The following is a 26785-nucleotide window of genomic DNA, read 5'->3' on the forward strand; positions in this document are numbered from 1 at the left end:
AAATCGCAATCTAACTTGATGCAACACCTCATAGTGTAAAGCTTAGTATGTACGTCAAGTTATTCCCATAAACACAAACACCCAAAGTGTCAACGCATTAGAAAGGGACAATGTCACTAACATTAGCTAAATAAGCAATGAAAGTTTCAAAAGAGTATGACCACATGTCCCATTTAAAAATCACATGATATAACTTACCATATTTAATTAATGTTTATTACATTTTTATAATGGTAGTTTGATGTCATGAATTTAGTAAAAATATTTTCTTTATTATAATGATTAAAAATAGCATGAATATCAAGTTATTATACAAACATAACATTACCTAATTTCAACACTTCACAAAGGGATAATGTCACGAAGATTAGTTAAATTTTTAGTGAAAGATCCAACCCAAAAAGATATGACCAAAGGTTTATTTATATAACTTTTTCTTTTTAATAATAAAATGAGTAAAATTTGCGCCTAGACGCAGCAAATACAAAGGAAATCTAGTACAATATTTCTTCTTGCAAATGATTCTTCTAGAGGAGACTATTAAAAGTATAAAAAAGGCTAAACTGAAATTTGACTACAATAAAATGCTAATATACATAGACATTACAAAATTGGTCAAGTAACAAAACGCATTTACAATAAGAGGTAAACAATGATAAGGGGAGAGAGTTTTAGCCGGAGGCCTGTTGAGGTCAATCTGCACTTTGTCAATGGGGCAACTCAATGCTATGTTTAAGGAGTTTTGATTTTTGGTAGGCTTGCATCAACTTCAGGTCTTCTAGTTGCTTACGCAATGCATCAATTTCGTCGTCATAGTGGGCAATTTTGTCTTTGAGAGATTAGATCTCCTCCATGAGGGAGATGGAGGTGGTCATCTTCTAGTCTATTTTCTAGTTGATATCTAAATATTATAGTTGTATGGATTCAATTTAATGGGAGCACCTATTATAGCCAGAGGTACCCCTAGGGGACTCAAGTTTACCACTCCAGGTTGACATGATTAAGTAGTAGAAGGGAAGAATCTAGATGTTGGAGAGAATTGAGCACAGGTGGATCAAAGGACATTCAAGCGAGACGATGATAGGACCAGGCTATGTGTCAACAACACAACGGGTGAAGCAATGCGACCACTCCCAGCCTGGAGGAATAGAGAATATACAGTTGAATGCAAGGCTAGGGGTGCACAAGCCATCAGAGAACCAATCACTGTGAAGAGCTAAGAGGAAATAAGAATCCTTACGCTTTTGAGAGAGGTACCTAAGAAAAAAAGGGCTCAACAGAGAAGGACAAACAAACATAGAAGAGCACTCTCGAGCATGAGCAAAGCCACATATTAGGCTACCACAAACCAACTAATAAATATCAAAGACTCCCAAGATTACAAGGTCGTTCAATTTGTGGTGGTCCACACAGATTGAACTCTCCCCGCTTCCAATAAAGTGTGAAGTCAAACTAATGTGCATGTGCATTCGCTCCCGAACCTGAGCAACACTGCCAATTAAACTTCCTTGAACAAAGCACAGAGGAATCAAAACTTCATGGATATGCAAAGAGACATTTCATTCTCGACAGACGGTTGTGCTACCCAATTCACATCTTCTCTCATAGTGAAAATTTTCCCCTCTGCTGATTAAGTCAGAGACAAAAATTCTCTTCAAAATTGCACCAATAAAAAACAATAGCTTCAAGGAGGCCAAACAAACTCAAATGCACAAGCGTTTTGTTCTTTTCCACAAAAATAACCCCACCTTAATTCCGGGGTCAGATATCTCACACACTACATAGATTTTATCACCATTAAATTTCATACTTACCCACCACTCTATGTCCATCAATGATCTGGGTGTGAAGTCATATCGAACTTGGATTTGGTGTTCAGACTCAAGGCTCGCAACAGGTAATGGGATTTGGAAGGATTCCCATGCATGGTCATCCTCCTCTTCGAAAGCCACGACACCATACCTCATTTGCCACCTCTCATAACCCTGTCGAGCGGTGTTGCGATCGAGACTCATGGGGGGGGATTAATCATAAGAGAACTTTGTAGAGACATTAAGACAAAATGGGGAGGGAGAAGACTCATGGAATTTTTTTCCATCTTGTAGAGCCATTTATTTCAGTTTGGCCCAATTTTAGGAGGCAAGCTAAATTAGCTTGTCTATCAACTTCCACATTTTGAGATCTGAGGATATGGAAAAATGACTTAAGTGAGAAATATTTCAAGGCACCAATGATTTGTTGAAAAAGAAGATTGAGGTGGTTTTCTTTCAGAAGAGAACCTTTGTATAGGTGTTGGATCATGAGGAGAGAGTTCCCCATAATGGTGATCTTAGAGATTTCCTTCTCTTTGGCCAAATCAAGTCCAAGTAAAAGATCATACATTCCGACTTAGTTATTGGTTCTTCATCCAAACCGCTGAAAGAAATTAATGATTAGATTTCCATCAAAATTATAAATAACTCGTCCCCCTTACAACCTCATGTAACTTAAATATAATAAATTAATTAATATTTTTTACATTTTATAATAATAATTCTATATATATATATATATAAATAATTTATTAATTAGTTAATAACATTATTAATATCCTTAATAAGATCCATCCAATGTTTCCAGATGCCAAATGGAAGGTGCTCACCTTGTGTGGATGGCCCATTGCAAAGGAGTTGAGAGGCCTATTTTCATGCATTTGAGTATCTAACTTCAGAGGCTCTCACTAAATTAATTATTGCCCACCTACTTACAAATGTACCACCACAACAAAATCCTTGCAACAAATGAATGGATGAGTGCCTTACACATAACAAAGCTAACCATATTAATGCCAACGACTAAATTGGACAAATGTTGCTGTGGTACAATTATAATAAGATTCCTCATCATTTTCCCAGTGCCACAACATAAGCCTTGATAACATATCATTTGATTTTCTACACTTTGTCAAAACACAATTTGATTTTCCACACTTTGTCAACTAAGCTCTTATTGGGTTCATTATAACTCAACTTGCCCCTTTTATGGGTACTTGAATTTTGTTCGGTAAAGATGGATGTGTAGGTGAGTATTGAAATTGAATAACAATATCTAGAATTATTTTTAGGTTTACTATGTGTTATTTTATAGTAATTATATAAAACTAACTTTTAATATTTCAATACATCTTATATAAACTTTATAGTGATTGTGACCTGCCTATTAATATATTGTTTGATTACGTGTAAGGTTGATATTCTTGCCTTCCCATGTGTTTTCCGGTATATGTAGATATCCAAATAATATAAATAATAAAATGCACTTCTTGTTTCTTGCATGTTTTATGTGGTCTTAATATGGGATACATTCATAAAACATGTTAGCTATGTGTATATAAAATATGTGTTTTATTGGGACTATAAAATTCCTTTATCTCTACGTTATTTATTTAAGAGGAAAAAACACTATCTTATTGTACTTGCATTGGCATTTAGTGGTAAGTTTGCATTCCTTTACCCTACCTACTTACTTAGAGGTTTTTTTTGAGTTGCCTCCTTATTACTGGTTTTGTGGTCAACTCTGAGTTGTACATATCTTTGTTGAAATTAAAAAAAATTATAGTTGTACATACTTTTTTTTAAATTTAAAAAAAATTCAAAAAATTCAATTTTACTAGATTAATATATTTATAAGTAGAGCTTCGGCATAAAACAGATATAGAAAGACCTTTGTCGACGCGTTTCGAACCAACCAGTGTGGTTCATCGTCAGGACAAGTTGAAGAAACAGATCCAGCTTGGCATGTTAAATAGTCTTAGCAGAGCCTCCAACGGCTATACTTAGGGACAGTCAAAAAGTCAATTTAATAATATAAAGGAAGTTAGTTATCATAAGTGACCATACCTTAAAATATATATAAAAAATTATATACATGAAATAATTTTAGATGGTGTTTACATTATTATTTAGTTAAAAAGGTATAATATAATATTTAAAAAATTGTAATTTAAATAGGAATTAGTTAAATTGAAGACCTAACTTTTTTATATAAATATAGAAATATATATAAGGTAATTTCAAGATGATATTTAGTTAGAAGAATTAAATAATGGAAAAAATAAATAAATAAAATTAAAATAAATAACAAAAATTAAAAAAAATAATATATCTATCGACGACGATGATGATGGTGGTGGTGGTGGTGGTGGTGGTGGTTAACGTCCGCTGAGACCAAATAATGGTCTATCAGACCTAAAGAAACAAATTATCTATTTTGATTTAAGATTTTATTCCTATGCTCAAAAAGCTTGGAGAGAAGCCTCCCGAGCTCACTATAATTTTGACATTGTAAAAGGCTAGGAAGGTCAGTATTGTAACAAAGATTGTGAAACTGAGATCTAATGTGGTTATACGCGGGGCAGATCCTTTCCGTCCATGGCGTTTTAGGAACTGCCCAACGACCTGTTTCACTATGGAGCTCATGAGAATTCGTTCTAATATATATATATATATATATATATATATATATATATATATATATATATATATATATATTAGTTGCGATTATAAATACTACTATCTATCAGGAACAAATAAAAAGAAAGAGCGACCCAAAATAAAAAGAAGGAGAAGGACCGGAAAAAGTCCAGAGCGAAAAAGATGAAAGGGGGAGAAGAAAAGAAAGATTAAGATGAAAAGACAGGGAATTAAGACAAAAAATTAATATAATTTATTATAAAATTTAAATATAAATTATATATATACAATTTTTTCAGAAAATTATTTTCACTCAATTAAAATAAATTTTCAATAACCTTAATTTCAAATATATCTTTTATTATTATTAAATTTTATTTTAAATTTTAAAATATCGAAAAATAATTTTATCAAAATATTAATCTTTTCAAAATTACAAAACTCATGTTTCATTCTTAACTACCATAGTGTTCATCTTTGTAAAAAAAATGGTTAACCACTTTTGTACTTTCCAAAAAAGTCAGTGATTAGATGGATTAACCTTTTCAACCATATAAAACTCATGATTCATTCTTAACTACAATAGTGTTCATCTTTGTAAAAAAAATGGTTAACCACTTTTGTACGAGTTAGTAATGAGATGGATGTGATCCTTCTGCTCAATAAATTTTATTGTTTTGTATATAATTTAATTTAATATTTAAAGCATACACAATAAATCTATTTTATTATTATAATATTTTTAATGTATCAATTTTATAATTTTAATATTATATATAATTTATTTTTATCATATTTATTATAAAATTTATTTTTTAAAATAATTAAATTTAAATTTAAAATTTAGTTTTAATTAATTTAAAAAAAATATATAAAAAGATTTTTTTAATAAAGATAGTTTGAAACAACTCATGATATGATTAATCCGAAAATTTTGATTAAAATAAAAATATATTTTAAAAAATTTAATATATTATTTATGAAAATTAAAAATTTAATATATTATTTGTAAAAATTAAAATTGTGTAGTGAAGATAATAATTATTTTTTTCAATTATTTACACTCAAAATAATTGTAAAAATAAATTTACATAATTCGAGATTTGCTGGAATTTTAAGTTTGAGTTGTGTAATCCACATATTCCTAATGTTCCAATGATTTTTTAGGGTGTTGAATCAATTCTTGCATTCAAAAATGCATTTAAACAATAAAAAATCGCAGTTTTGCAAAAAATTGTTCAACTAAAAAACAAAAACGTCTCATGGTTAGACTCCGAAAAAATAAAATAAATTAATAAAGTGAAATATTATCACGGGAGGGGCTATTTATCGCTCCAATGAAGAAAGAGAGATCAAATATGCTTGGGGTCTAGGACATTCTTCTAACAATCATGCCAAATTTCTAGCATTATCGCAGGGGCTTGGATTGAAAATTTCAAAAAACATCTCGCAGATAATGGTTTTTGGAGACTCAATGCTAGTTATGCAACATGAGTGCAAGATCAAAGATATCTAGGTGCAAAATTGTTCTCCTATTTTACATAAAAAAAAGTCTGCAAATCCGAAAGTTTGAGGTCATCATCTTCTTCCATATCAAGAGGCATCTTAATGCAATGACATACTCCCTTGCTAACAAAGGAGTCAATCTAGACCAAGGATTAATGTTGCAAGATGATAATAACATCATCGATCAACCTATTCCATGAATTCACCATTTATAAATTTGTTAATTTGTGTCCTGATTGCACTAGGTATCATTAAAGGAGAAAACACTGGATTGGAACTTTGATTTCCTCTTGCAAGTACCTAGGCAATCTTGGCACCCATCCATTCTCTTGCCCTATGGATTTGGTGGCTCCATTCCATTGTTGAGTGTTGGGTCCAGGCGTACAAATGGACAAGTCACAAGTTATCGAATGAAACAAAGGACATGTGGAAGGTTTGTTCTTATGGTATTAAGCTTGGTTGGAGGAAAGGGTTTTGCATTTCTAATTTCGGAGTTCATATAACACGCTTGAGGATCCCAGGTTTAATGAGGCAGGATATTAGTTGCAGAGGTATTAATTCTCTAATTGTGCTTTGGGGAAGGAGAATGTGTAAGGTAGAGGAATGTTTCAATTCGATGATGAGAGGTTTCGAGCTAGTTGACGCAAGCCTACAAGTATATAAAGGTTGGTGGTTGTCTCTAGATTTAATGGAAAATGGAGTTTGTTTGCTCCAAATTTTAGCAACAAGGGTAGATCTCAGAGTAACAGACATAATAGATCACTTGGACACTGCAGAGAAGGAGGATTTTAATCAACAACCGAGCTATTTGTCAACCTCAATGGAGTATATATTAACTCTATTATCAAGGCATGGGGAGATGGTTAAGGTTGACTCCCAAGCCCAATTTGTCCTCTTGCACCATAAAATTGGCATATTGCATACTAAGGTTGAGAGGCTTCAAGTGGCTTATGATACCCTGAGTTTAAAGATGGGCAGAGTGATTTCCTGCTTGAAGGAAGGATTAGTGGGGTGGAAAAGGAATTGGATGTTGAGGTTCATGATCTACAAGCATAATCCTAGTTTGTTCGGTGGTGGCAACTCTTGAAGACACATTGGGCTCAGTTTCTCTTCCCTCACAACCTCGAATTGTTGGTTCTGAAGTTGGTGTCTCTGCTAGGTTGAACACTGAAGGATAGCTTTCTCTAGTTTTAATTCATGTTTTGTAAGTTTGTTTTTGTATTAGGAGTTTTTTGGAGGCAATATAAGCTATGTCAGATTAGTGCAGTAGTATGTAGACAGAGGGCCAAACGTGTTATTCTTTTTTGGTATTGTATGTGCACAATGAATGATGTTTCTGAAGCAAATAGAAAAGGTTATGGCCTTCAAACTAACTGAATTAATAGAAAAATCTCCTACATGTTTTGTTTAAATAAATAAATAAAGTGAAATATTATCAAATAAGTTTATTACTACATGGTTTGGAAAAAAAAAATTATAATTAATTATTTTTTATTTTATAAAAATTGTAGTTATTATTATTATTATTATTTCTAGTTGTGTATGTAAGCTAGGAAGATGGATTATATTAAATCATTTCAAAAAGAAAATAACATAGTAACGTTTTCCATGAGCATTGGTTGCCACTTGGGAAACCATACCAATAACATTGCAAAATTGATATAGTCCATTGAAAAGGTATGAGTTTAAAGTAAAAACATATATAAAATTCTCTTCCTAATTCACTTAAACCTAAGTTGTCCGTTATAGAAGCATTCTATCTCTACCATAATTCAATGACTTGCAAATCATAATTACTAAATATGGTGAAAAAACCATTACTCAATAGTAGAATCCACTTGAATTATTACCATTGGACTGTTGTCTTCTTTTAAGTCAAAGAACTCTGAGTCAACCAATTTCTTGCCCACCTTTGTCACTTGGTATCTAGTTTCTTTACTTGCTTCTAGGTCTCATCTAGACAATGAAGAATTTCATGTTGCTACTATGATCTTTCCACTAGAACTTTCCCCATTATTGTCTTTATCTAACAATAGTTATCCATTGTTTGCATGTAGCTAGTATCCATGGCCTTGGTGGTGTTTGTATCTAGAATTTAGTTACCCACTTGCTCTAGATCATATTCATTGGAGATGAATCTTTGTTCAATTCTAGGTTCTCTCTCTGCATTTCCTATTTCATTTTAAACAAATATAAGAGTGTTGCTATGATAGATTCTAGTAGAATTTTCTGCTGCATTTTGAGCTATGGAGTTGGAGGCTCTCGAACTATTGTGTCTATCTCTTCTATGTCGAGCTCCTCTACCTCTCGGCATGGTGGAAGTCAAAAAGAGGAACAACCCCAAGAAAGAAGAGGAGCAAAAGAGTCCAACAGACCAAGAAGAGGCTAAGTGAATGCCAATAAAGTTGAACAACTTCACTTCATGGAGACATTCATTGCCTGAAGCAAAGGCTTGAAGAGAAAGAGTCATCTGAGAGGTTGAAAGAAGATTGGAGAAGGCACCAAGGGGACCAAGGGGAGAAGGTTGGAAAAGAACATAGTCTCAAGGCCTAATTGGGGCCAACATAGGAAACACATACATGCTTCTAAAAGTGCAGAGGATAGACACAATGAGGAGTTAGAGACTCAACTCCGCGACAAAAAGAGATTATAGACCCCCAAACAACAAATCGACTTGCCACAAAACACGACAAATCCCAAGACAGAAACAAAATACCAAGAGCCCAAGGGAGGAAGAAATGGAAGGTGATAAGGGAGCATAGGAAATCATGAGCCAAAGTAGAAACAAGGTTGATAGAATAAACTAAGAGAGACAATGATCAACTTAAAGGATGAGACTAAAGCAGGGTAAAACAAACCAAAGAACATGAAAGGGCTAATGAGTAGATTTTTTGATGTCAAGATAGGGTGTAAGAGAAAACTAGTGAACCCAAAGAAATAAAAAGGATTGCATGATCAACTTTCTAAAACCAAACTAAGCCATAATCTGAAAGGAAACATCAAAACAAGGAGTGAGGATAGAGTGAAGCACATGCCTTCTATCATGGACACATCCAGAAGGGGGAGGACATCCTCATCGTTATCTTGGGAGGCGAAACTATAGTTCACTTTAATCTTCTCGATACCGCCTTTCCAAATGAGAAGACCATTCTCTATCATTAAACCATGGTATTTCTGGTACATTCTTGTGCACTAACCTCTCTTAGAGCTCAACATGATTGGATAATGCTTATTAGTGTTTTGATGAATACACATGAATGCCATACAAATCTCGATGGTGTCATATACCTTATGCATTCTATGTTCCTCATGCATTCTATGTTCACACCAAGTGAAGGTGATATTCCTCCTTAAGAGTTCAATCATCTACTAACCTTAAACAAAATTAATTCTTAGCATTAACACCTTTCCTGGGTCTAATATTTCATTTTAGCTTATAATGAAAATCACATTTTAAAGATGTTTAAATTGGAAATATAAAACAATTGAAGAGACTAATATAAAATCATTTTACTTGATTTTTAAAAATAACATAAAAATTAAATAGAAATTAAAGCCTATTAAAATAACATTAAAAAATTAAAGCATATTTAGGGCCTGAAGTATGTCTTAAAATTGTTTTTGCTTGGTTAAGAGCTCGTCTTTTTTGCCTCTTATTGGTTAAGAGCTCGTTTTACTTGAATAACAGGTATGAGTCAGCCTACATTTGAAATTAGTAGCTAGAAATGACTATCCTCACTACTGGTTTGACAATTAAATTATAATAAATTTTCCCACCCATAAAAAACTATTAAAAATAAATTAAAAAAATAAGTAAATACAATTAAAACATATTGTATGAAGGTAAATTTTGAAATACATGCAAAAGCCTCATGTTGCTGAAGTCAAAAGAGCACATGGTACATTTAAAATTTCGAATGTATACATGTCATTCATTACAGCAAATCATGGATTCTTGAGGTAGTTGTGGTGCGGTGGGTCAGAGGAAAGTTGCATTGGTCGAAAATTTAGGCCCGAGTCATCCCTGAACGACAAATTAGCTGAGAGCAGCCGATCTGCCATAACGATTTAAGGCCGTAGCAAAGTCAATTTCTCAGTGAACCATGAATGAAAAGTGAGCTCATGATAATTTACATGAGTTAAGCATATAACCTCATGGAGTTGGTGTGCAGGTCAACATTTTTCATTTTCTTTTATGATATAAATAGGGTGAGAGGGGAAGGGCAGACTCAACTTCCAAGCGATCCATCTGCATATTCATCTTGAATTGGCCATTTTTGTCTGCTCAAATTCATAAATGGAGATCAATAGAAACAGAGATCAGTAGGCCAAACGTAGACTCTGATCATGGCAGAAGGTGAGGAGTGCAATGGGGGATATGGGTCTCTCCTGGATTGGTTGGACATTGGTGATGAGAGCTCATCAATGGATCCATTCATTAATGGGGACAGCTGCCCTATTGCAGACCAAGAGCATGAGGATTTCTGGGAAGCTGCGCTGCCTACCATGGACATCCATTCTGAAACCCAGTTCGTTATGGAACCATCTTTCAGCAGCAATGATTCGGTTGCCCCAGCTGCTCAAAAGGGCGATGCAGAGAGCTTTTGGGTAGAACCTCCCGTGGTATGTTTCTGTATGGATATGACTGTTGATTTTTTGTTCAATTCTGTTTTTGTGACAGTGTATGCAATGTGTATACCCCCATTGAAAAATTGTTTTGTTTGCAGGTTTTGGGTGTATCAGATTGAAATATTTCAATGTTATGTTTCTGTTACTCTATTCTGTGTGTATGTCTATTTTTTGAAAATCTAAGTTAGATGTGCAGCAGCTATGCCATTGAATTTCATATGCTTGTAGTTCCGGGGAGCACTAGGCAATATATTCCAAGTGAATCTATTAGTCCCATGAATGCTAGAAGTGTTGTTAGGATAATATGAAGCAACCCACGAAGCTGTAACACAAAGACTGGACTCCAAAATTAGAGGCTAACATGACAGGTGAGAAGGGTAACTATTTTGCCAAAATGGCCAGGGGAAGATGCATCAGGTCTTTTCCCTTTGAAATTCGGGAGGTGCAAATTGTCCGGGACTTGTACCTGCCCTTATCCCTCTGTAAGTCATGAGGGGTGTGTATCTGTTTTTTTCCTTTGAAATTCATAAGGGAAGCCCATTTTGCTGAAATTCCCTGGGACTTGCACCCATCATTGTTCCTCTGTAAGTCATGAGGGGTGTGTATCTGTTTTTTTCCTTTGAAATTCATAAGGGAAGTCCATTTTTGCTGAAATTGCCTGGGACTTGCACCCATTCTTGTCCCTCTGAATTTGTACCCACCTGGGAATTGTACCCTGGCTCTTTGCTTTGAGGTTCACGTCATATGTGTGGGGCAGAATTTCTCACCACTGAACGAGTGCTTCTTTGGCAGATTTTGGATAGTTTGGTTTAAATGTCTTAAAATCTATGAGATCTGATTTTGGATCCCAGGATTAAGTAACCTGTTCAGTGTTTGGAGCCCTCCATTATGTATATCACTGAACTAATGCCTCTTTGGTTTGGTTTAGATGTGCTAAAATCTATGAGATTTGTTTTGGAGCCCAATATTACATAACCTGCTCAGTGGAGGCCTCCATTATGTATATGCAAATCTCCAGTTTTAATAATGATATTTTACTTACTACTATAATCAGAATCCAGATATCTACATATATTAGGAGGCTCCCAGACTTTCTGAACTGCTTTTGTCATTCCTTCGAGGTTCGAATTCGAGTCTTTAATGCCACTACGTCCACCACGTGCTGTCTCAACTACTAGACCACAGTCCATTGAACATCCTCTTTTTCCTGTAATCCTGCATTCGGAACTTTAAGAAAGAAGGGAGGGGATACCCCAATTCATGAATTTTTTTCACTGAAAATTCAAGTTTTAACAGTCAAGAGCTTTGTTGGGTCCAACTAAATTCATATGAAGTTAATGCCATTTCAGCGGGGAAATCTTTACTCACATCCATCTTCATGCAAATTCTAGCACAGGGGACAATCACCTTTCCTGAAAGAGGACCATTGGATAAGACACCAACTCTCTGAACTGTTTAGGAAATTTCTTTTACTATTTTTCATATGAGAGGCTCATGCTATGGAATAGGCTCTGAAGCAGACAATTATAACATTTTAGTTGGGAGATCTTTACTCACATCCATCTCCATGCAAATTCTAGCACAGGAGACAATTGCCTTTCCTGGAAGTGGACCATTGGAGAAGACACCAACTCTCTGAAATGCTTATGAAATTTCTTTTACTATTCTTCATATGAGAGGCTCATTCTCTGGAATAGGCTCTGAAGCAGACAATTATAAAATTGGAGAAGATTTACTCTGTTGTTATTTCTGCTATTTATGTTGATCTTCAAATATTGTTCTCTGATTCTGAGCAAATCAAAATAACTTGGAATGAGATATGTTGCTCTTTTCTCTTCTAATTCCCTTCACCTTAGAGCTCTTTGTTATGGATTATACTGTTATAGGTAGACGATGGAGAAGAAGACACTATTGATATTTCTGCTACTGATTTTGTTGTTCATTCCACAACTTTGACCAGATAGATTTCTGATGTGCATTTTCTTATAAAACCAAAAATGATTAATTTGTTTCTTTGTTGAATGCAGAATGATGTGGAGGATTCTACAAGATAACCAAGAAGAGAAAAAGAGCTAGAGTCTCAGGTGAATCTACCAAAGGCAAGATCTGGAATGTCTTTGAAAAAAATGCAGCCTCACCCCACACAGGAGAGAGTTTGGATCATGGCAACCACTGCCTGGCCCCAGAAACTAAGTTAAGTTCTCTGCATGGAGCAGAATCAGACAATCAATTAGATTTGGAGGCCACGCGAAACAACAGCAACACTAATAACAACAACAGTAGCAACAGCAACAACAGCAACAACAAAGGCAGATCAGGTGGATGCCAGAGTAGTCCACCTAATCTTCCCAAGGAATCGAGATGGGTTGAACAACTACTAAACCCTTGTGCAGTAGCTATAGCCAACAATAACATTGTTCGCATTCAACATCTCATATGGGTCCTCCATGATCTTGCATCAATCTCAGGTGATGCAAACCATAGGCTTGCAGCACATGGGCTGAGAGCTTTCACTACCAAGATCATGCATCCTGACGCGTCTCTTCCTTGCTCGGAATTCCTCTCTGCAGATCCAAAGTTGTTTCACAAGGCTCTCATCAAGTTTCATGAGGTAAGTCCATGGTATCAGTTGTTGTACACCATAGCCAATAAATATTTGCTCGAAGCCTTTGAAGACCAGACCAATAAAGCTCTTCATGTAATAGACATTGGTGTTTCTCATGGAATACAATGGCCCACATTCATGGAGGCATTGGCTAGAAGACCAGCTGGGCCTCCTAGTCTCCAAAGGCTAACTATCATAGCAGACACTCTTGGGGCACCCTTTTCAGCTGGCCCTCCTTCCAATGACTTCCCTAACCATTTGAAGAGGTATGCAAAGACTTTGAACCTTGATATGGAAGTCAATGTCATTGCACAACCCCTAGATTCCCTCACCAGGGAAGCCCTAGGGGTCAAAGAAGACGAGGCATTAGCTATCTGTGCACAATTTCGTCTTCATCAACTCTTAGGGGAGGGCTTGGACAAAAATGAAGGCAAAGACAATCAGTTAACATCAGTTCCCCCTCGTGACAAGTTCATCAAATTCATAAAGGACCTAAATCCCCAAGTGTTTTTCTTGAGTGATAATGATATAGACCATTCATCTCCTGATTTCATAGAAAGATTTAAGAACTCTGTAGATCATCTATGGAGATTCTTGGATTCAACAAGCGTATGTTTCAAGGGGAGAGAGTGCGAGGAGAGGCGTATGGTTGAAGGCGAGGCTGCCATGGGGTTAGTTAATAATGTAGCATATAATGGTGCTTCTCGTGTGGAGAGAAACGAGAACCATTTGAACTGGACCAATAGAGTTAGGGAGGAGGGATTTGTATGTGAAATCCCGAGTGACAAAATAATTGACTGTGCAAGAGCCATGCTTCGTAAACACGATTCAAATTGGGAGATGCGTTTGGAGGATGGGTGTATTTCTCTGTGTTGGAAGAGTCATCCTGTCACCTTTTGCTCTTTGTGGAAGCCATGTTTTAACGAGCCTACATGAGCAGACTCCTTGTTTCACTCCTATTCTGCAAATGCTATGCATCTTTTTCATCATTAGCTTCTATATTCTTGTTTCATATGTATCATACATCGAAATGTACATAATCTTTGGTCCCTTCAAATCCAATGCTTATATTTAACTGATAACAGAAAGGTTACAAATAATAAAGTAAAATGAAAATTGCATCCATTTATCATTTGATGTTCAACTAGAATCACTGTGTTGTAGTTTCACAAAGAATCTTAACACCATTGCCGATCGTTTTACTGTCACTTTATATATACAAGTTGTAGTTTTCTTGTTATAGGTTTTGGAGTTTTTTCAGCATATTTTCTTGTAGAATTTATTCAGAATCCAGTAGAAATTTATGGAATCACAAGTTTGAGTTGTGAACTATCCATAATGAGAGTACTCGGGTTTTTCAGGATGCTAAATCCATATATGCAGTCAAAAACTCATTTTAAACAGCAAAAGATCACAATTTGACAAAAAATGGTTTATCATGGTGCTAAATCCATATATGCAGTCAAAAACCCATATTAAACAACAAAAGATTATAGTTTGACAAAAAATTGTTTTGCCAGATTCTAGCCAAAAACTCCAAAATCTCCAAAATTTATAATAGTTAGACAATTAGCCAAACCTTTATTCTGAAGAATATGCTTAATTAGTTAATCCGATCTCATCATGGTTGAAGTTATTAGGTTAAACTGAGATTTTATCTGGACCCTAAGCTGTAACCACACTCTTCAGGGTTTCATTAGCCTTGTCCACATTGTCAATCTCACCATGGTTAAAGTTATTAAGTTAAACTGGGCTTTTATCTGGACCCTACGCTGTAACCACCCTCTTCAGGGTTTCATTAGCCTTGTCAGCATTGTCAATCTCACCATGATTAAAGTTAGTAAGTTAAACTGGGATTTTATCCAGACCCTAAGCTATAACAACACTCTTAACACTCTTCAAGGTTTCATTAGCCTAGACACTTTTTATTGAATATTTGCAGATTATGTTGGGAATCACCATTGTCATTATTAGACCAAAATCTGTAGGTGTTAGTTAACGATCGCGTTGCTAGAGATAAGGATATAAGGATCCAATCGCATTGCTAGAGATAAGGATCCAATCGCATCGCTAGAGATAAGGATCCATGATAGGCGGTTAGTCCATGTCACAAAACACACGGGGAGCATTGGTTTATCCAATGTCCAACAATCTCCCCCCAACACGAGCCAGGTGTGTATTGAACTCGTGACCTACGCTTTGATACCACTTGTTGGGAATCACGATTGCCATTAGACCAAAACCCGCAGGTGTTAGTCAATGATCGCATCGCCAGAGATAAGGATCCACAATTAGTCCATGTCACAAAACACACGGGAAACGTTGGTTTATCCAATGTCCAACAGATTAATCTTTCTTTTAATCCAAATCTTTATCTCATAGTTATAAATGAAAGATGTTGGCATATCTTCTTTCTCCTTCTTCTCCTGAGCTCTTTTATATCAACCCATGAAATTTTAAATATTACCTTTCTTGTATCTCTAAATTCATGTTTACCTTTTCACGATAACATGACAAATATCAACCACATTATAGTTCATATTAATATTTTTAAACATCAACGATGATCCATTTTCCACTATCTTCACTGAAATCTCAGAGCTGTCCTGTTCTAAATTAATGTGCACCTAAAACAGAGAACTGTTGTTCAGTTGCCTTACATCTCTTATTATTAATGTCCTTTGGGGAGTTGGCTGGACCAATCCAAACTACAGACTCACTGGTTTTCTCTCGGAATTAAGAAGGGAGAAATGAAGCTGAGGTACCTCACTTCACTTATTAATGTTCTTGGTAAGATGGCTGGACTAAGCCATATTCGAATGTACAGGCTCACTGGTTTCTCGGACTTTAAAACAGAGAAATGACTTTTAGCTGCCTCATTCACTTACTATGGTAGTAGGTGGGCATGAATGTAGGACAGATTGCTCTATTTGAATTTTGAATTTTCAAATCTTATTATAACAGGTTAAATATGTTTTTGGGAAATAAACTTTGGTGGATGGCCGATCAAACAATATTTCCAACCACTCAAATTACTAAATCAAGACATTAAAAATTAATGAGTCATATTGAGTTTGGTGTGGGATTAAGCCATTTACTTCTTTTCTACATAATTAAAAGGGTACCTTTGACATAATTGAGTCTAAGAAAGGGCATTTGAAAAAAACTGGGAAAAAATCACAGTTTTAATAAAATGAATCTTTATGAAAAAATATCTTCGTCTCTGGGGGCATTCGTCCACGTTACCAGGTTGGTTATACTTTTTATCATGATGTACACAGTGCACCCAATTTCTGGGCATAAAAGTAAGCCCTTCTGAGATGGGTATCAAAACCGGGTTTTGCTCCCACGTACTGTAAAGAAGACTGATCTGAATGCGCCAGAAATGGCAGATATGTGACGCTGACTTATAACAGTCCCTATACATGAAGCATTGCTTTCATTAAGCTGGTGGCGGTCACTGACAATAATGGATGGTTTCTAGAATCATTTACCTAATTTGTTTGAAGATCTTTTATTTATGGTCTGGTTTTCTCTAAACTCTGTTTGAATAGGTACATTTAATTCTGGTAAGCTTAGAATTCGGCCAAATAAGTTTTAGTCAAATTGTAAATTTTTATTATTTAAAGTGTGATTTTGAATGTATAAATGGATTTAGTTTTTTTAACAAATTCAGAAACACTTTAAATTCTCTTTGTATAGATGTCTTTAATATTTGTAAGCTTAGAATTAAGCCTGATAATTTTTAGTGAAATTGTAAATTTTTTCTTATTTAAACTGTGATTTTGAATGTATAAATAAATTTAATAGCTTAACCAATCCAAAAACATTTAAATTATAAGACTTCACAACTCAAACTCAGCAAAAATTTTAAAAAATATATATAAAAAAATCTCAAATATATCAGCTCTCGTCAGTATGGTACACTAAAATTTATTTGCAATTTCTCGCATATGGATCTCTGACACTGGTATTGACTCCTGTACTGCCATGATTTTTTAGTTACAGCACTAATTCCATCGGCAGACGTACGGCCATTTTTTGCGCAAACAGGGATCGCCATGATTGTGATTGATTTTGGTGCCATGTTTAATAATTGCAATCGCTCTCACTGGCCATCACTGTTATTAAATAGGATATTCACGCGGCAAACTTCATTTATTTATGGTCAGCTTTTTTTTGAGAAAATAAGGAGCCAGATATATGTTGTATTATTATTTTATATTTTAAATAATTTAATTTTTTTTAATAATAGTATTAGATAAAGTTTAATTATTTTATATTTTAAATAATTAAATATTATAATTTTTTAATAATGGTATTCGATAAAGTTGTATATTTAACTAAGAATATTTTATTGAATTAAAAGAAAACTGGAGTAGCATGATTCGGATTATCCACAGTATCATGTTAATTCTGTCGACGTTTCAAACTCCAAGGGGGTATCATGTTAATTCTGTCGACGTTTCAAACTCCAAAGGGGATCGATTATCAGGACTAATTTTTAGAATATGATTGATAGTTCCTTGAGAGAAGAATCTTGCCACCAGAGTATAAATAAACCTAAATCTTGATAAATTTTATATTGAAGCCGACTCTTGAATATTATAATAATTTTGATTTAATTAGTTCAATTTTGATTATTATTTTAATTGTTTTACTTAATTGATTTTAATATGTAGATTATTAATCCTATTTATTTCCTTTGATTATAGGTTAGGATTAATAATCTACATATTAAAATCAATTAAGTAAAACCATTAAAATAATAATCAAAATTGAAATAATAAAACCAAAATTATTATAATATTCAAGAGTCCGCTTCAATATAAAATTTATCAGGATTTAGGTTTATTTATACTTTGGTCGCAAGATTCTTCTCTCAAGGAACTATCAATCATATTCAAAAAATTAGTCCTGGTGATGGACCCCCTCTAGGGTAATGAACATGATACTGTTGATAATCCGGATCATGCTATTTAAACTTAGTTTTGACAAATATTATTTATTTATGATGCGTTTGGGAGGAAATAAGAAATAAGATATATGTTGTTTAATTATTTTATATTTTAAATAAGTAAATATTATAATTTTTTTAATAATAGTATTAGATAAAGTTTTGAGTATATCTTAACGGAAAATATTTTATTGAGTTAAAAGAAAATTGTTTATTAGGTTTTTTTAGATGTTGCTTTTTTAATGTAATTTTGGCCAACATCATTTATTTATGATCAATGTTGGAGGAAATAAGGAGTAAGATATATGTTGTTTAATTATTTTATATTTTAAATAATTAAATATTCTGGTATCATTGTTACTGAATATGATATTCACCTGGCATATTTCATTTATTTATGCTAAGTTTTGGAGGAAATAAGAAGATTTTAATTATTTTATATTTTAAATAATTAAATAATATAATTTTTTAAGAATGGTATTGACAAAGTTTTGAGTATATTTTAGCAGAAAATATTTTATTGAGTTAAAAGAAAATTGTTTATCATTGTTTTTTAGATGTTTTTTTACCGTAGTTTTGACCAACAACATCATTTATTTATGATCAGTTTTGAAGAAAATTAGGAGTAAGATATATGTTGTTTAATTATTTTATATTTAAAATAATTAAATATTTTGGTATCATTGTTATTGAATATGATATTCAAGTGGCAAACTTCATTTATTTATGTTCAGTTTTGGAAGAAATGAGGAGCAAGATTTGTTTAATTAATAAAATAATTAAATATTATAATTTTTTAATAATTGTATAACATCATTTATCATTTATTTATGATTAGTTTTGGAGGAAATAAAGAGTAAGATATATGTTGTTTAATTATTCTATATTTTATTTAATTAAATATTATAATTTTTTTTAATAATGGTATTGGATAAAATTTTGAGTATATTTTAGCAGAGAATATTTTATTGAGTTAAAAGAGAATTGTTTATTGTGTTTTTTTAGATGTTGCTTTTCCAACTTAGTTTTGACAAACATCATTTATTTATAGTCAATTTTGGAGGAAATAAAGAGTAAGATATATGTTGTTTAATTATTTTATATTTTAAATAATTAAATATTATAATTTTTTAATAATGGTATTAGATAAAGCTTTGAGTATATTGTAGCATATAATATTTTATTGATTTAAAAGAGAATTGTTTATTGTGTTTTTTACATGTTGTTTTTTCGTAGTTTAATTAATGTTTTTGTTATTTTACTTATATAATATCAGGTAGAGATTTTATAAAATATAAGTTTGAGTTTTATAATCTACATAATGTTCTCATTTTTAGATAATGAAAATTCACAATCTCTTGTAAATTTTTATTTTTATTGATTTCAAAAAAAAAGTTGAATAATTAACTTGCAATATCAATTTTTTTACACTTAATTTTAAATATTTTATTATATAATTCAGAGTTTTAATTATAAAATGGTAATACTAAAATTATTTTAATGAGAATAGAAATTTGTTAATCTATGTGAAATATTTGATTTCCCATTTTTTTTCTTTTCACAAGAAAAAAACTAACATATTTTTATTAATAAAAAGTAGTTATATATGCATTGATACTGCTTATGATCATCCCACTTGTATCCCCAATTAAAAAAACTCTCAGAAAAGTTCTATTTTAACATAAGTCTACTTAATTGTCCCTCTTTCTATCAAAACTATCTTTCTAATGCATATTGTTATCTTCATCATTACATCCTTTCTATTGCAACTTATGTATCAACTTTTTCTTACAAAAAATACAAATTCAAGATCTATGTACACCAAAAAACAAGACAATTGGCCATCAAAAATTCAGTGGGATATGTCTATGTATCTATAGTATTTTGATACGCCCTAAATTTTGTAGAATTATATTGTCAGCATCTTTCCCTAGACAAAAAATCTGCTACTAGATTTTGCTCCCTCTAGATATGGGTGAAAGTTAATCTCTGAAAAGTTGTCATATCTCCAGACTATTGTAAATATTTTATTTACCTCAGTTAAAAAAAGGACACAAACAAAAGGATGATGATTATTACCTGTTGCATAAATTATTTTTTATTTTTTATTTTTTATTTTTATTTTTATATTTTATTTATTTTTTTATATTTTATTTATTTTTATTTTTAATTTTAATTTATTTTTATTTTTATTTTATTTTTTATTTTTTATTTTTTTTTATATTTTTTTATTTTTTTAGCAAATGAAATGAGAAATGTGTTGGAAATAATACTGAGAGGGGGGGTGAATCAGTATTATCTAATTCTTTTAATAAATCTTCCTTATTTGTTCTTTGAATTAGTTTTGCATGTCAGTACCATAAAATAATGAGCATGAACAAAGAAAACAGATAGTCACACCAAAGAACACAAGATGTAAGGTGGAAACCCAATGTGGGTGAAAACCACCTGCTGCAATATGTCTCTATCTTCTTTCAAATTAGAAACTCCTTTTACAATGGTTTTGTACTGGTGCAGTCTTTTACCAGTACGCAGGCTGCAACCTGCAGAGAGCTACAACTCTCTCTCGTTTTCCAGTCTCTCCTGGAAGGGAGCTACAACCCCCTACTTCTTTTCTTACAAGGACCACTTTTCATAAATTTTCAAACTGGATCCATAAGCATCAAATGAGCATCAAGTATAAGAGAATCACCCAATCAACTGTAGTAACCAGATCAACAATAATAGGACCAAACCCAGAACACAACAATGATAAACAAAGATTTTAAGAGAAGTAAGCACCCTGCTCAACTGCTCGCCTGCTTACGTAAGCACCCTGCTCAACTGCTGGCCTGCTTACAGTACTCACCCTGCTCAACTGCTTGCCTGCTTACAGTACGCACCCTGCTCAACTGCTAGCCTGCTTATGTACGCATCCTGCTCAACTGCTAGCTTGCGTACCTCGCTCTGAGTCCATTGAACTGCCTGCGGACCTCCGCACCTGCAATCTTTCTGTGCCTACGTACCGGCGCACCTGAAACCCTTCTGTGCCTGCGTACCGGCGCACCTGAAACCCTTCTGTGCCTGCGTACCGGCGCACTTGAAACGCTTCTGTGCCTGCGTACCGGCGCACCTGAAACCCTTCTGTGCCTGTGTACCGGCGCACCTGAAACGCTTCGTTCCTGCGTATGTACGCACTTTTCTCTTACTGTACCTGCGTACCTTCGGGCATAGATGATTTCAAGACTTCAGAAATAACCCAGACAGTCAGATCTACAGATCTGAACATGCGCCGAAGAGATCTCGGTCCATCAGTAGATTCGCCTTCTTTAGATCTAGACCAGATCTAGCCCTCATAAGATATTCAACCAAAGACATGCTTAAGCCAAATGATCTCCTTTGCTTTATATAGGAAAGCTCTTCCTTAAAACATGGATCAATACCACGAGCCGACACCATAATAACACAATACCGTCGGCTAAATACCAAGAGTAAAACATAAGAAAACCCCACATGTGAATTTCTTTGCCTTGAAATGTGTGCACTGGGGGTACGCACCTTCTGAACGGGATAACTGCGGGTATGTACGCACTTTATGTAACACTGACCTGCGTGTACGCACCTTATGCAAGGTGTACCTGCGTACCCCTTATTTTCTTCAATATTTGATAGCTGATCATCAATCTCTGCTGCTGACTTGAAGTACTGTGATCTATCACCTGAATGGGTTGCCATCAAGGACAACACTTTAGCCATAATGCCAACAATCTCCCCCTTTGGACTTGATGGCAACCTCAAAGCTTCAGCTTCATTCTCCCCCTTTGACATCAAGGGCAAAGGGTTATGCTCCCCCTAAGAACATGCTCCCCCTGAATATGAACCAGATCTGCAACGAAGAACCATAATCCACCATGAAAGAGATAGAGACATATTGCAGCTACTTCCAAGATCTCCTTCTGCACATCCTCCATAATGCCAACAATGCATTATATGCTCCCCCTGAACCTGTACCATCAATCAGAAGAGGTTCATCAATAAGATGATGCATCAACAACCCCTAGCTTTTGCCTGAGGTATTCAAAAGTGTCCCTGGGCAATGGTTTGGTGAGAATATCAGCAACTTGTTCCTTAGAAGGAACATACTCCAACTTGACCTTCTGTTCAAGCACTTGTTCCCGGAGAAAATGGTACTTGATTGGTATGTGCTTGGTTTTTGAATGCATAACAGGATTCTTTGAGATGCTGATTGCACTTGTGTTATCACATAAGATGGGGATTGGTGGTGTACAAGTGATTTGAAAATCCTGCAAAGTCTGCATCATCCAAAGGAGTTTGGTGCAACAAGATGCAGCAGCAACATATTCCGCTTCAGCTGTAGACAAGGCAATCAAACTCTGTTTCTTGCTGAACCAAGATACCAGTCTGGAACCCATAAAGAACGCACCACCACTTGTGCTTTTCCTGTCATCCACGCTTCCGGCCCAATCTGCATCTGTATAAGCATGAAGTGTAAGATCTGTATCTCTAGGATACCATAAGCCATAATTTTGAGTCCCTTGAAGATATTTGAAAATTCTCTTCACTGCCTGAAGATGAGTCTCCTTCGGATTTGCCTGAAATCTTCCAACTATTCCAACTGCATGCATGATGTCTGGGCGGGTACCTGTCAAATAAAGTAAACTTCCAATCATAGATCTGTAGGTTGGTTGATGTACTGCTGCAGATTCATCATTTGCACTGAGGCTACATCCTGTGACCATGGGTGTACATACTGGTTTTGCATCTTCCATACCATATTTCTTCAAAATCTGTTTGAGATACTTGGTTTGAGATAAAAAGATTCCTCCTTCTTTTTGTTGGATTTGCAAACCAAGGAAATATGTCAGTTCTCCTAGCAAGGACATTTCAAATTCTTTCTGCATGACCAAGGCAAAGTTTTGACTCATAGCTTCTTCATTGCTCCCAAAAATAATGTCATCTACATACACAACAAGTATTAGCAATTTGTCATTTTCAACTTTTATATAAAGATTGCTATCTGCCGATCCTTTTGAAAAGCCTTGTTGATGAAGATATTTGTCCAAACGGTAGTACCAAGCCCTTGGAGCTTGTTTGAGACCATAGAGAGCCTTTTTCAATCTGCATACAAGATTTGGATCATTTCCAAGAATGAACCCATCTGGTTGTTCAATGTACACTTCTTCTTCCAAGTCTCCATTCAGAAAGGCTGATTTCACGTCCATTTGAAATACTTTGAAGTTTTGAAAACTTGAGAGAGCAAGGAACATTCGGATGGCCTCAAGTCTTGCAACAGGAGCAAAGGTTTCTTCAAAGTCTATTCCTTCTTGCTGCGCATACCCTTTACAAACAAGTCTGGCTTTGTTTCTAATTACTTCTCCATTTTCATTCAATTTGTTTTTGAAGACCCATTTTGTCCCGATAACATTCTTATCTTTTGGTCTAGGAACCAGCTCCCAAGTGTTGTTCTTTTCGATCTGCTCAAGTTCTTCATCCATTGCTTTCACCCAACATTCATCTTTGCATGCCTCTTTCACATTTTGTGGTTCAGTAGAGGAGAGTAATGCCAAATAGCTTGAAGCTTCTGCAACTGTTCTTCTTGTTTGTACACCTGCTTTTTTCTGCCCCATAATCTGAGATTCTGGATGATTCTTCTGAACATATCTGGATGGAGTCTTTTCTTCTATTCTTGTTTGCTCCTCTGGTTCTTCTTGAGGTTCTTCTTCTTCATCATTCTGTCGTTGGGGGTAGCCTTCATCTTCTTCTTCATGATGTACTTGCCTAGGAATGTATCCCTTCTCATCAACCACTACATCAATGCTGTCAACAATTCTGCCAAGTCTTTTATTGTAGCATTTGTATGCTTTGCTATGTGGAGAGTAACCAAGAAGAATGCCTTCATCTGCTCTAGGTTCAAGTTTGCCAAGCTGCTCATCAGTATTCTTGATATAGCATTTGCTCCCAAAGATTTTGAAGTGCTTTACCGAAGGAGTCCTACCACTCCAGAGCTCATGAGGAGTTTGAGTGCTGTTCACCCGGACATTTGTTTTGTTAAGAATAATAACCGCAGCATGTGCAGCTTCACCCCAGAAAGTTGCGGGAGTTCCTGACTCATCAAGCATAGCACGAGCCATTTGTTGGACTGTTCTGTTCATTCTTTCCACAACTCCATTTTGCTGAGGGGTTCTTGCTGTAGAGAATTCTCTTCTTATCCCATGTTCTTCACAGAAATCGAAAAATTCATTTGAAGTAAATTCCCCACCTCTGTCGGATCTGAGGCACTTAATTTTGTGACCTGATTCATTTTCAACCAAGGCTTTGAAGGATTTGAATTTTTCGAATGCTTCATCTTTGTGCTTCATAAGTCCTAACCAGACAAACCTGGAGAAATCGTCAATGAATAATATCAAGTATTCTTCTCCTGAGGTGTTCTTTTCCTGAAAGGACCGCATGTATCTGTATGTACTAGCTCAAGAGGCATGCTAGCTGATCCTTCTTTCTCTGGAAAGTTAGTTCTGGTTTGTTTTCCAAACTGACATGATTTGCATATGGTGTTGTCAGGAATTTTGATATCTGGAAGATCGCGAACTGCCTGATATTTGCATGCTTTCCTTATTTGTGAAAAGCTTAGATGTCCCAACCTCCGATGCCATAACCAGTGCTCATCATCCTTGCTCAGATAGCATTGTTGTTGTCCTTCTTCAAATATGTACAGATTATTTGGAGTTCTTTTACCTTTGATCACTGTTTTACCTGTATCAAGATCACGAACAAGACATCCATTTGATCTGAATATAACCTCGGTTCTTTGATCACACATCTGGCTGACACTTAGAAGATTATGCTTCAATCCATCAACATACAAAACATTTCCAGCCTTGACCTTTTCTTTTAACTGAGCAATGCCTTTTCCTTTTATAGTTGCAGGAGTATCATTTCCAAAAGAGACTTTCTTTCCTTTTTCTAGAGCAGAAAATGACTCAAGTTTTTCTTTATCACCTGTCATATGCTTCGAACATCCACTGTCAATGTACCATAGATTTTCCTGTCCCTCTGCATAAAATGCTATCCCACATCTTTCTGTTTGTGGTTCCTTTATTCTCCATGTTTTGGTGCTTGAGGCTTGTTCCTTTTTCTGCTGAAACCTGCTCCTGCATTTAGAGTCTTCATGACCAAAGTTATTGCAAATAGAACATTCAACTTCATTTTCAAGAACCGAAAAGTTGTTATAGGTCCTTTTTGTAATCCCGGTCATACTTCTTTGTTTTTGAGCTTCCCTAGTCATGATTGTTTTATATGCAACACATTGAGCTGCTTTGTGACCAAAGTTATGGCAAGAAAAGCATTGTCCATTGAAGAAACTTCTGCGGTTATCGAATCTACCAGCCAATTGATTGTAATTTCTATTGTCATCTATTCTTGAACCAAATTGAGAAGATTTTACCTGTGGCTGGTTGTAGCTTTTGTTCACCCTTAAGATGGATTGCCCCTGATAGTTTCTGTTTGTAATTCGTCCCTGCTTTACCTGATGATCTTCATTGTGCTTTTGCTCATTTCTTCTTGCTGCATCAAGATAACTTTTTGAGGTGGATGCTTGAGAAGTTTCTCCATTATAGCCCAGACTTGTCTTGTTTAGTGGAGACCGCTGCACATTGATAATCTCATCCAAAGTTTCAGATCCTTTGAAAAACTTGAGATTAATAGCTTTTGTTTTTTCAATCTCTTTTCTAAGACCAACAATTTCACCTTCTAATTTTTCAAGATGTTTTTCCTTTTCATCAATTTGAAATTGTAGAGTATCAATGATCATGTTCTTTTCTTCTATACATCTCTTGAGTCTAGTAATTTCATCATAAAGGTTATCCACATCTATAGCATCCATATAATCATCATCTTCAAATGCCATTAACAACTTATATTCATTACCTTGTTCATCTTCATCACTGTTTGATAGACCATCACTATCTTCATGAGTGTAGTAGTTTTTCTTATTTGCATTCTGTTTCTTGTTCCATCTAGCAGGTTCCTTTCCTTTATCCTTATAAGGACATTTTGTAGCATAATGACCTACTCTTCCACAAGCAAAGCATTTAAAAGGTAACTTACCTTTGAACCTTCCAGAACCCCTTTGAAGATTTCTGACAAAATTTGATTCTTCTTCCTCTTCTTCTGGGACGTGGCTTGCTTCATAATAATCTCCTTTGCCTGATGCCTTGAAAGCAGCTTCTCTTCTGTCTGATGGACCTCCCTTTCTCATTTCATAAGCAGTTAGAATTCCATGTAGCTGAGACATAGTAAGAATTCGTAGATTTTCCTTTTCTTCTATTGCAGATACTTTAGATTCAAACTTGGGGGACAATGATCTTAGAACCTTTTCAACCACAATAGCCTCTTTTATTTCTTCACCCAAATTTTTCATACAATTAACAACCTCATCTACCCGAAGAAAATAGTTAGCCACACTTTCATCATTATACATTTTGAGAGTCTCATACTGAATTCTGAGAGTTTGAAGTTTAGCACGCTTTACCTGTTCATCTCCTTCATAGCTCGTGACAATTTTGTCCCATATCTCTTTTGCGGATTTATAGTGCATTACCTTCATGAATTCTGATTGAGATATACATCCTAATAGAGTAC

General features: G+C 34.7%; 1 pseudogene across 1 annotated transcript; it reads left to right on the forward strand.

Annotated features, from left to right (window-relative positions):
- The first annotated feature begins 10295 nt into the window (after positions 1 to 10295).
- On the forward strand, positions 10296 to 14190 carry LOC149255255 (protein NODULATION SIGNALING PATHWAY 1-like; annotated as a pseudogene). Its single transcript, XR_016267214.1, has 2 exons — positions 10296 to 10580; positions 12614 to 14190. The product of XR_016267214.1 is annotated as a protein NODULATION SIGNALING PATHWAY 1-like (transcript).
- Positions 14191 to 26785: the final 12595 nt, after the last annotated feature.

This window comes from Pinus tabuliformis, chromosome 7 (assembly GCF_031772625.1).
Source record: "Pinus tabuliformis cultivar Carrire ecotype Pingquan chromosome 7, CPIR1, whole genome shotgun sequence".
NCBI classification, from domain to species: domain Eukaryota; kingdom Viridiplantae; phylum Streptophyta; class Pinopsida; order Pinales; family Pinaceae; genus Pinus; species Pinus tabuliformis.